Raw genomic sequence first — 12,288 nt, 5'->3', positions numbered from 1 at the left:
TAACGTGAAGCAAAAAGTGCAGAGAAATTGTGATATAATTCACATTCCAGCAGAGTTTTAATAATATATCTATAAGTAACAATGAACTAGTAGGCCATTAGAGTTGACAGATGACTTATCTTCAAGACAACACTGATCACATAGGCTAACTCTAAAAAAATTCTTAGGCTATGTTCACACGTAGTGTATTTGTTGCAGATTTTCCATCTGGATTTGGAGAAGGAAAATCCGCAGTGGAATACAGTAGCAGCAAAGTCAATTAGATTTCAACAAATCTCATCCACACGCTGCAGAAATAATCCGCGCAGAAATTTACCTGCAGCACGGATGTTTTTGAATCTGCAGCATGTCAATTCCACAGATTTGTTCCCGATTTTCCCCATAGAATTCAATAGGGAAGAAGAAATCCACAAGCAAATTCAAGTAATGCAAATTTTGCAGCAGATTCTCTGTATATCCGCAGCAAAATCTGCAAGTCCATGTAGTTTGAAATAAATTTTCATTTAAAAAAAAAAAACTATACTCACTTCCCTGACGCTCCCGTGGCAATTCTTCCATGGTACCTGTCGGTCTCTGTACACCCTGCCTCCAGCAGTGAATTGACCACAGGCTGCAGCGGTCACATGTCACGACACATGATCGGTGGACGCCAGGGGTACAGAGACCTGGGAAATGTTGCTATGGAAGCACCAGGCAAGGGGAGTATAGTGTTTTTTTGTTTTTTTATACTCTAGCCACAGGGAAATCCACACCAAAACTCACACGATTTAGTGCAGATTTGCTGCTGTGGATTTCCTTGCAGCTGTCAGTGGATTTTCTGCGGAAATTCACTGTGTGAACATAGCCTGAGTTCATATGTCGCGGATTTGTCGCAGATTTTTACCACAGATTTTGCCCTTTGCAAAAGGGTGAGATCCACCTCAAGTTCGCAACACAATCAGCAACATATCCGTGACAGTATAACACAAATATTATGTATGTTTTTATGTATCAGATATGTAGATATGAGATACGTATGAGCAACTCAATGCCAGCCCACATTACATAGAAACCTTTGCACTTTCTGCCAGCTTGTGATTATGTATATAAACAGCCAGAGAAAATAACTGGAGATTTGAAGGAAGTGACAGCAGAAATACAATGATATCCTGCAAGAACACAGTAAGAAGAGGGTGAGAAGGATTTTAAGATTATATAAAATTGAAAGTAACAAAAACGAGACACAGAGAGAACTATAAGGCCTCATGCACACGACTGTAGCCATGTGCACGGCCGTGATTTTCGGGTCGGCCGGCAGCGGACTATCATCAGCAAGCCGCCCGCAAATCGCGGGCAATGCACATGGCCGCGGCCATTATTTTAAATGAGCCCGTTCTTTCTGCGGTGCGGGCTCCCGGGCCATGCACAGACCGTAAAAACTACGGTTGTGTGCATGGGCCCATAGAAATGAATGGGGCCGCAATTCTCCCGTGGATTTTCGGGGGAATTGCGGCCGCAAAAGCACGTTCGTGTGCATGGGGCCTAACAACATGACATAGGATATAGAATCTCAAGAAAATACCATAGTGCAAAGAATGCAAGACCTTTAACGTACAGACTGAGTATGAATGCTCATAGTAAGTGTATGTGACAGCAAGAAACAGGTAATGGATAGACTGGCACAGTTGTCTTTCTAATACAGTCATATTGTACAAAGGGTATTTAATAAATGGCAGATAATAGGGAGATGGGAAGGGACATAGTGATTAAAAGCCTAGAGGAAATATACAGGGGTTGTCTGCTTTTAATATTATAGGTTCCCATATTCAAAGCTGTTCAGGAGGTCTCAATGCTGGGATACACATGGCTGATGACAAGACCTAAAGATAGGGATCCCTGACGAACCAAGTAGTGGAGAAATGCATCATGACTTGGTTGCAGTAAATACAGGTTATAATAGGATGTACTATATAGCAGTGGCGTACATAGAAGAGAGGGGGTCCCATAGAAAACAAATAAAAACTATACCCCCATCATGTGGCCAGCTTTTGCCACTCAGAACAGAAGGGTCTGACTTTTCTTTTTCTTTGACCCTTGTGCCAAATCCCCACTTCCTTGTTGGCAAACAAAGCAATTCTTCATTAGAGTAAAGTCCTGCACAGGTACTCACTACCCAATAGCAAAGAGAATGAGGCCATGCCAGGCTGGAATCCCTCTCTCCAAGGGCCCCACAGCAGCAGCTTGGATTGAGGTTCCAGGATGGTACCTTAAGTGGCATAAGGGGGTGAAGTGGTAACAGTTACCCCTAGGGCCTGAGAGAGCCTCTCCCACATAAGAAAACGCCCCTTTTTTTTTTTATAAATGGCACATGGTAGCTGCAGGGCCCTGTTACAAATCTTGCACTCATGCCCAGGACCTTCAAGTTAAGCCTGTGGGTACCAAACTTATCTACAAAGGCATAGATCTGCATGAATATCTCAGAAATATAAATATACTAAAGAAACAGTATAGACTCAGGAATATCCCATTTTGGCACTATATGCTAGCAAAGAGACCCCTGGCTAAACCCATCCTGCTAGTATTTTTAAAGGGCTTTTCTGGGACTTTGATAATGACAACCTAAGATAAGTAACCAACATCCGATGGGTGGGGATCTGACTCCTGGCACCCCCACCAATCAGCTGATTGGAGGGGCTGTGCGACTCCGGTAAGCGCTGGGGCACATTCATTGCTTTCCATTGTAGAACCTGCTCTGTAAATTCGGTAGTGGTTGTGCTCCTTCATTTAGCCGATCGGTAAGGTGTTGGGAGTCGGACCCTCACCGACCTGATATTGGTGACCTATCCTAAGGATAGGTCATCAATTTTAAAGTCCCAGAAAACCTCTTGCTATAAATGTCTGGTAGATGTGGTCGCAGCTTTGGGACTCACACTTATTTCCAGAACGGGGGTCACCCAAAACCCTGTTCTGCACATGTGCATCGCTCTCTCCATTCATTGCTATGGCAGTAACAGAAACAACTTTGCCCACTTGCTTGGCTGTTTCTCTACTTCCCATAGAGATAAATGGAGGGAGCCGTGGCCACCCCTCTATTCATTCAGGCGGGTGACCCCCATTCTTGAGGTAGGTGCTAGTCCCAAAGCTGGGACCCGCATCTATCAGACATTTATGGCATATCCCATTGATATCCATAGAAGTGAAATGGGTCAGACACATGCTGTAGTTTAATCACTGTTGCTTTATTGATAACACATTTAAAATAAGATGGATAAAAATCCCGGGTGAAGAAAGCTTACGCGTTTCAAACCTATTAGTTCTTACTCATAGCTGCCCTTCTAGTGTGAAAAGGTCTGATTTATAACTCAGATGTAGGGAAACCACATGACCACATAACACATGACACATGATCATGAGGGAAATTTAACCCATTAAATATTATTTAGGTAAATAATCCTCCCATGTAAGTGTATATAGTTGCATAGTATCTATATTGGTATATATCCAATCGAATATTATTGGTGATATAGAGATTATGATAAAGTAATAGTGTAGCAGTTATTATTTTCATATTTAGGTGGAATATGAACTGTACCGTCATATTTGAGGTGGGTATTATCTTATTTACTTGCAAAAAAAAAAGCAATAAACACGCATGAGTGTGAATGAGAGTTCAATAAAGCAACAGTGATTTTACTACATTGTGTGCTGGACCCATTTCACTTCTATGGATATACACCTACCTCCGACGTAGACGTATCCGTTTGCACCGATAAAATACAGGACGTGGTAAACAGACTGCAATGTGGTGGGTGGACCTTTTTTCTACGTTTTGAGTATACCAGATATCCCGTTGATATGTCATAAATGTTTCAGTTAGAAACCTTTAATTCCTGCAGTGCATAGGATCTTGGAACTAATAGTTCCTGATGGTCCTTTAATTTTGATAAATATGGAACAACAGGAAACAAATTACCATATGAGTAGTATAAAATAAAAATGAAGAATCGGAAATTAACATATGCTGTACATACAGTTTGTTACATTTCTATTGCAGTAATTCAGTCCACAAGACAGGGATTCAGGGATTTTTGGGACCTCCGGGATGAGGTATGTTTATAAAACTCTATGTGGTGTTTTGTCAAACTATTTTAAAAACTATTAATACTTTAGTAACATTATAATGGCATTGGTCAGTATTATACTTATGCTATATACATTATTAAGATAAAGCTAAGCTTTGTTTCTTAATTCTTACTCCTAGACCTAAGCCAGGTTGCTGACTGAAAAAAGGTTAACTAGACTAGAGAGAAGACACATGCATAGGGTATAGTTATGTGATTTGTCTGTATATAATCACGGATTCCTTAGCGTGTTATTATCTGTATAAAGGCACAGACTGCCTGGCAGCATGCCAGTTCCATTTGCCAGAAGGAGAGACTAGGGTGCATCTTTGTGAAGAAGGGGAAGCATGTTGATGCTTGTGTCAGACACATGTGAACATATATTCAGGTGTGTGGAAAATAATCTGTGCATGCTGCGTAGACACTACATGAGCACACAAAACACTGGTGCCTCCAACCTGTGCCCAGCGATCTATAAATAGCTGCTCGCGGATTCTACGCCCCTAAATAAAGCTCTGGTTTTGACACCCTCAGGGCTTGGGGAAGGGAACAGAGTTTAACATCTTCAGACCTGTACAGCAATACAGAATAGACTTACCAGTATAGACAGGAATAAGCCATAAGGAAATAGCTCTAATCCAATAATTTAGTAACAGCCTCAAAATAAATATTTGGTTAAGACATACAAAACAAATATGAATCACTGTGGTTCACCTCAAAAATATTTACTGACACGTGTGTTCTTAGGCCGCAGATCCAAATGCATGAGCTTTTCAATACAATTTTCTACCTTAAATGAGCAGCAGGACTTGGCGTATGTTATATAGAATTCTGCACGCAATAAAATGCACAGTCTAATTTTGGTGTCGTGGGCACAGTGTGACGAAGAAGCAGCATTGTGATGTGAACTGGGATCCACGACGAATCTTTCAACATAGGTAAATTACAAACTGCAAAAGTAGAAATGCTCCTTTGTGTGAGTGTTTCTATTTTTGGATCTGGATTAGCACGCGTATAAACATCATAACTACTCATTCAATAAAGCAAAAGCAAATGTAATTTTGTGGGAAGGAGTTAATTAGACCTCATGATGAATCGGCTACACTTTTAGGAGGTCTTATGCAGTGGATGTCCAATTTACAATGCATGTAATTCAGATTGTCATATATTTTATATGAAACTTGTACATTTTTACAGTATTTTAAAATGTCTATGGGGCACCTCACTATCTTTGAGGGTTTTGCTACCGTTGTATTGGAAATAAATCAGCTTGATTATGCACACGTATTACTAAAGCATATAAAGTATATACACTTACATGTGCTCAAGTAATGTGTACTATATATATTATATGCAATATTCTGTAGTGTATTTTTTTTGTTGATGTAAATGTCTCAGCTTTAGGCAAATTCACACGAACGTGTGCGTTTTGCGCACTCAAAAAACGCTGGGTGTTTTGCGCGTTGCCGTTCCGTGTGGAATCAGTGTTTGGTGCGTGGCTGCGTGTTTTTTGCACGTATGGCATCATTATGACACGTGGTTTTGATGTTTATAAACAGAAATGAAGGAGGTAGGTTTATTATTCCCTTCATTTCTTCAACAACTGCTGCGCGAATCACATGCGGCACAGGGAAGTACGTCCGTGTGCCGTCCGCGATTTTCACGCACCCATTCACTTCAATGGGTGCGCGATGCGCGAAGAAAGCTAAAGTATAGGAGATGCTGTGAGTTTCACGCAGCGGCACATGCTGCATGAAAAACACGGAATGTCTGAACGGCCCCATTGACTAGCATAGGTCCGTGCGACGTGCGTGATTTTCACACGCGTATCACGGACGTGAACTACGCTCGTGTAAATAAGGCCTTAAGAGAGGATGATAGCAGTCATGGCCATCAGAATATACTAGCAGTAAGCTGGAAGGAGAAAGTGTGGCTCCAGGCAGCAATTTTGAGTGAAAAATGTAAATCTCAAACAAATCATTGTTATTTATTGTGACATAAAATGATAACTATTTATTCACTTACTCTAACGTCAGAATCTTGACACCTTGGCCAAGCTTACCACTTTACGTTTTAGCACTACCCAACATTCCTTACCCTGTGGAGGTGTTATTCCCAAGTGCCTCAACATAATATATATATATATATATATATATACACACACACACACACACACACACACACACACACACACACACACACACATATATACAGTGAAGGAAATAAGTATTTGATCCCTTGCTGATTTTGTAAGCTTGCCCACTGTCAAAGAAATGAACAGTCTAGAATTTTTAGGCTAGGTTAATTTGACCAGTTAGAGATAGATTATATATATATATATATATATATATATATATATATATATATATATATATATATATATATATATATATATATAAAAATAAAAAAAAATAACATTGTCAAAATTATATATATTTATTTGCATTGTGCACAGAGAAATAAGTATTTGATCCCTTTGGCAAACAAGACTTAATACTTGGTGGCAAAACCCTTGTTGGCAAGCACAGCAGTCAGACGTTTTTTGTAGTTGATGATGGGGTTTGCACACATGTTAGATGGAATTTTGGTCCACTCCTCTTTGCAGATCATCTGTAAATCATTACGATTTCGAGGCTGTCACTTGGCAACTTGGATCTTCAGCTCCCTCCATAAGTTTTCGATGGGATTAAGGTCTGGAGACTGGCTAGGCCACTCCATGACCTTAATGTGCTTCTTTTTGAGCCACTCCTTTGTTGCCTTGGCTGTATGTTTCGGGGCATTGTCGTGCTGGAAGACCCAGCCACGAGCCATTTTTAATGTCCTGGTGGAGGGAAGGAGGTTGTCACTCAGGATTTGACGGTACATGGCTCCATCCATCCAACTCGCCGTGTTTGGAGGAAGAGAAATGCTGCCTATGACGCAAAGAACACCGTCCCCACTGTCAAGCATGGAGGTGGAAACATTATATTTTGGGGGTGTTTCTCTGCTAAGGGCACAGGACTACTTCACCGCATCAATGGGAGAATGGATGGAGCCATGTACCGTCAAATCCTGAGTGACAACCTCCTTCCCTCCACCAGGACATTAAAAATGGCTCGTGGCTGGGTCTTCCAGCACGACAATGACCCGAAACATACAGCCAAGGCAACAAAGGAGTGGCTCAAAAAGAAGCACATTAAGGTCATAGAGTGGCTTAGCCAGTCTCCAGACCTTAATCCCATCGAAAACTTATGGAGGGAGCTGAAGATCCGAGTTGCCAAGCGACAGCCTCGAAATCTTAATGATTTACAGATGATCTGCAAAGAGGAGTGGGCCAAAATTCCATCTAACATGTGTGTAAACCTCATCATCAACTACAAAAAATGTCTGACTGCTGTGCTTGCCAACAAGGGTTTTGCCACCAAGTATTAAGTCTTGTTTGCCAAAGGGATCAAATACTTATTTCTCTGTGCACAATGCAAATAAATATATATAATTTTGACTATGTGATTTTCAGTTTTTTTTTAATATAATCTATCTCTCACTGGTAAAATTAACCTATCCTAAAAATTCTAGACTGTTCATGTCTTTGACAGTGGGAAAACTTACAAAATCAGCAAGGGATCAAATACTTATTTCCTTCACTGTATATATAATATTTTTTTAAAAAGAAAACACAGGGATAAACAGTCCACAGGGAGGAGGGGTAAACCCGCCCATGCTCCTCCTAAAAACGCCCTATAGGCCACCCCGCTAAAGAAGGGAAATAAAAAGGGGGGGAAGGAGTAGACAACACCTTGCCCTAGCCCTACTGGAGCCAGATTAACCCCTTACATTCCCAAAGTCATAGGCCCAACGGCCAGTAAGCCTGAGGGCCTGCAAAGGTAAGTAATGAATGTTTCTTCTGAATAACAGCAAGCAGAGATCTTGAAAACCATGAGGAATTAATACAAAAGTTATATTGGAAAATATTGTATAACTTTTAATTATTCAAAAAAAATATCATTGATTTGCTGAAACCGGACAATAACTCTAAGGCTGGATTCATACAAGCATGTTCCGTCCGTAATGGACAGAACGTATTTCGGCCGCAAGTCCCGGACCGAACACACTGCAGGGAGCCGGGCTCCTAGCATCATAGTTATGTACGACGCTAGGAGTCCCTGCCTCGCTGCCGGACAACTGTCCCGTACTGTAATCATGTTTTCATGATTTACGGGACAGTAGTTCCACGGAGAGGCAGTGACTCCTAGCGTCGTACATAACTATGATGCTAGGAGCCCGGCTCCCTGCAGTGTGTTCGGTCCGGGATTTGCGGCCGAAATACGTTCCGTCCATTACGGACGGAACATGCTCGTGTGAATCCAGCCTTGTATGTCCTATTATATACATATATAATTAATAATCTCTTTAGACCTCCTTCACACATGTTTTTTCTGTGACCTTTTTTGTTAAAAAAAAAAAGCCAAAAACAAAAATGCTGTGAAAAACCACCGTAAACACTGTGTGTGTATCCAGCCTTAGCTTTTAGTACTCTAGGCCTTGCTCATATCATCCCATAATAGATGGTTATGGTGCCTTTAGTCATGGCTGGCCTTAGCTACGTGCGGTCGCACAGGGCACCGGCCGCCATGCTGTAAGGGGGGTGCCAGCTGGTGAATTTCTCCCACTCTGTGGCTACTGCTCGGGCCGCCAGCGGGTCAGGTGTCACTCACCTCACTACTGGCTTCCCCGCGCCGAGACTACTGCTCCCTCTCCTTGTCTTACGTCCTGAGTGATGATCAGGTGTGATGACATCACTCAGGACGCAAGACAGGGAGGAGACTATCTTACCATGCGTTCCTGGTCTGGCTATTTCCCCAGGGCTCCTCTCCAGCAGCATTAGCGGGCACAGTGCACTGTAAGATGCCCAGCAGATCAGTCAGACTGTGGGCTTTGGTTGTATGGGGGCACTGATGGGGGTATAAAAATGGCGAATGGGCAGAGGATTCAGTGCCACCTTGGTGCCCATTTGCCACTTATTGCCCCTTTAGTGTGCTGTTCAGTCCCCCTTCGATGCCCATTTGCCATTTATTGCCCATTTAGTGTTCTTCTGTAACAGAGGGTGCTAAAGGGGCAGTAAATGGCAAATATGCATCAAGGGGGAACTGAACATAAGGACACTAAAGGGGAAATAAGTGGAAAATGGGCACCAAGGTGGCACTGAACGACACTGTTAGTAAATGGCAGATGGACACATTGTTCAGTTGCTCCATACAGGGGCGTAGCTAGGGGGGCAGGCGGGGCATGTGCCCCGGGCGCAAGGGAAGGGGGGGGCGCGCCGAAGAGCAGCTGATCGCTGCTGACAGGCGCCCCGTATGTCGGACACCTGCAGCAGCTTAGGAAGAGCCAGGAAATTAGGGCGTTCTGACTGGGGTCTGTGACGGCCAGGGAGTGGACCAGTCCAGTCACCTGACTTGTCACCTGACCTCACATCAGTGACATGAGGTCAGATGACTCAGGTCAGGGGACAGGTCCACTCCCGTGCTGCAGCCTCCCAGCATCTGAAGTTACACATGCAGAGAAGCAGAGAGGAAGCTCCGCCCACAGCCCGTCCTGACCTGTCAGCAAGGAGACATGGTGAGTGTCTGTGTGTATATGTGTGTGTAGTGTGAATACAATGTGTGTCTCTGTGTTTGTATGTGTATATGTTACAGTGTGTGTGTGTGCGTGCGTGTGTGTGTGTGTGTCTCTCTGTCTGTCTGTGTCTCTGCATGTGTTTGTCTCTTATATCTACTACATTTATCTGTACTCAGAGAGTTATCACTGTGTTATCTGTGGTGTTACATAGGACTGCAGGTAACATCTACTACATTATCTGTACTCAGAGAGTTATCACTGCGTTATCTGTGGTGTTACATAGGACTGCAGGTAACACTACTACATTATCTGTACTCAGAGAGTTATCAGTGTGTTATCTGTGGTGTTACATAGGACTGCAGGGGACACAACTACATTATCAGTACTCAGAGAGTTATCACTGTGCTATCTGTGGTGTTACATAGGACCGCAGGTAACATCTACTACATTATCTGTACTGTGTAGCAGAGCTGAGATTGTAATTTAGCACAATGTGTTATCTGTGGTGTTACATAGGACTGCAGGGGACACAACTACATTATCAGTACTCAGAGATTTATCACTGTGCTATCTGTGGTGTTACATAGGACCGCAGGTAACATCTACTACATTATCTGTACTGTGTAGCAGAGCTGAGATTGTAATTTAGCACAATGTGTTATCTGTGGTGTTACATAGGACAGGAGGGGACACAACTACATTATCAGTACTCAGAAAGTTATCACTATGTGTTATCTGTGGTGTTACATAGAACTGCAGGTAACATCTACTACATTATCTGTACTCAGAGAGTTATCACTGCGTTATCTGTGGTGTTACATAGGACTGCAGGGGGCACAACTGCATTATCAGTACTCAGAGAGTTATCACTATGTGTTATCTGTGGTGTTACATAGGACTGAAGGCAACAGCTACTACATTATCTGTAATCAGTTCTTCAGCTGTTTTTGGGGCCGTTTTTCATACACTCTATAGAAAAACAGCTCCAAAAACGGCTGTTAAAAACACGACTTTGAATAAAAAACGACTGAAAATCAGGAGCTGTTTTCCCTTGAAAACAGGTCCGTATTTTGAGACGTTTTTTATTTTGTGTGTGCACATACCCTTAAAAACACTAGTGTTCCCCCCTCGAGGTGGCTCCGTGGTTGGAACACGGACTTCTCAAATCCCTCCATCACCACCCCACTATCAGCCCCACGCTGCGATGTTGTGCCCTCCCTACGGTACGATCAAGCCTACTGCCTCTTTGCTCCCCCATGTCTCCAATCCTAGGGAACCCTTCTTTCCCCTCCGGGTTGACAGATGCAGTTTTCCGGTCCTGGTTTGCGGCAGGTGTATTTAGGGCAGCGCACTTCTTGAAGAATTCGAAGTGGCTCTCCCTTTTGGAGTTGGCACAGATGCCTGAACTCCTACCTTTGGGTTATTGGCGCATATTTCAGCTCCGCCACTTCTACTCCTCATTATCGCCTTCGGCTCTATTCCAAGCTCCTAGATCCCCGTTGGAAGATATGTGTGTTGGCTCTGAACCAGCTCGCCACACATTGTCCACAATCTACAATCTCCTTCTTCCCCCGCCGGATCTTCCCCCGCCTGGCTACATTTCGGAGTGGGAGTTGGACCTGGGTATCACCTTTACCGCAAGCCAACGTTCACTTTAGCTCATAAAACCTCAATTAGCTCGCGCTATCAGGAAGCCAGTTTTAAATTGCTCTCATGATGGTATAGGCCTCCGGTCCGCCTACACCGTATTTTCCCGACAGTTTCCCCGCTCTGTTGGAGATGCGGTTTGGACAACGGTACCCTCCTCCACACTTTCTGGTCCGTTCCGCTACTCTCAGAATTTTGGGAAGGGGTTAAGAGGGTGATCTGCGAGGTAACAGACACCAGTCTTATCATGGACGCGGCCTTCTTCCTCCTCCATCACTGTGACATCCCAGCAAATAGTTACAAACGCTCTCTGCTTCCCTTTTTAGTGATGGCACTGCATTCCACTGCGATGGAAGAGTTCCTCTCCTCCCACTTTGTCCCTCTGGATTTCAAAGATCAACGACCTCATGCACATGGAGGACTTGACCTCTTGCATCCATGACACCCACGCTAGGTTTTGCCTCACGTGGTCTCCCTGGATCGTGTTCCAGGACACTGACTCCTACAAAGACATTCTTAGAGGGATGGACACCGGTCAGTAGCCCGTAGTAGGTTCTCTCTGGAATGGCAGTGACCTCCTCGGTGGGAGGTGTTGTCCTTCCTCCTCCCCTCCCCCAACTCATTTCTCCTTCACCTCTTGCCTTGTCTCTTCTTTCTCTCGCATAGTGGGGAGTGTCAATCAGTTGAATATGGAGATGACATATGTTGCCCTACCTCGGGCGAGGTCTACAGTATGCTGTTCCAGTTCATGAATCTTCATTTCTGTATATGTGTTTCATCTTCCCATATGTACATGCTGTATTTTTTATTATGTGAAAATGTGGCTGTTGGCCACGAAAATAAAGAATTAAAAAAAACAACAAAACACTAGTGTTTTTGTAAAGTTCTTTTTAAACTACAGGCACTTTTGACGCGTATTTATCACGTTTTTTGCACGCCTTCG

Source organism: Rhinoderma darwinii, chromosome 1 (assembly GCF_050947455.1).
Source record: "Rhinoderma darwinii isolate aRhiDar2 chromosome 1, aRhiDar2.hap1, whole genome shotgun sequence".
Classification (NCBI taxonomy): domain Eukaryota; kingdom Metazoa; phylum Chordata; class Amphibia; order Anura; family Rhinodermatidae; genus Rhinoderma; species Rhinoderma darwinii.
The sequence above is the reverse complement of the archived record's forward strand: the minus strand, read 5'-3'. Positions refer to the sequence as shown.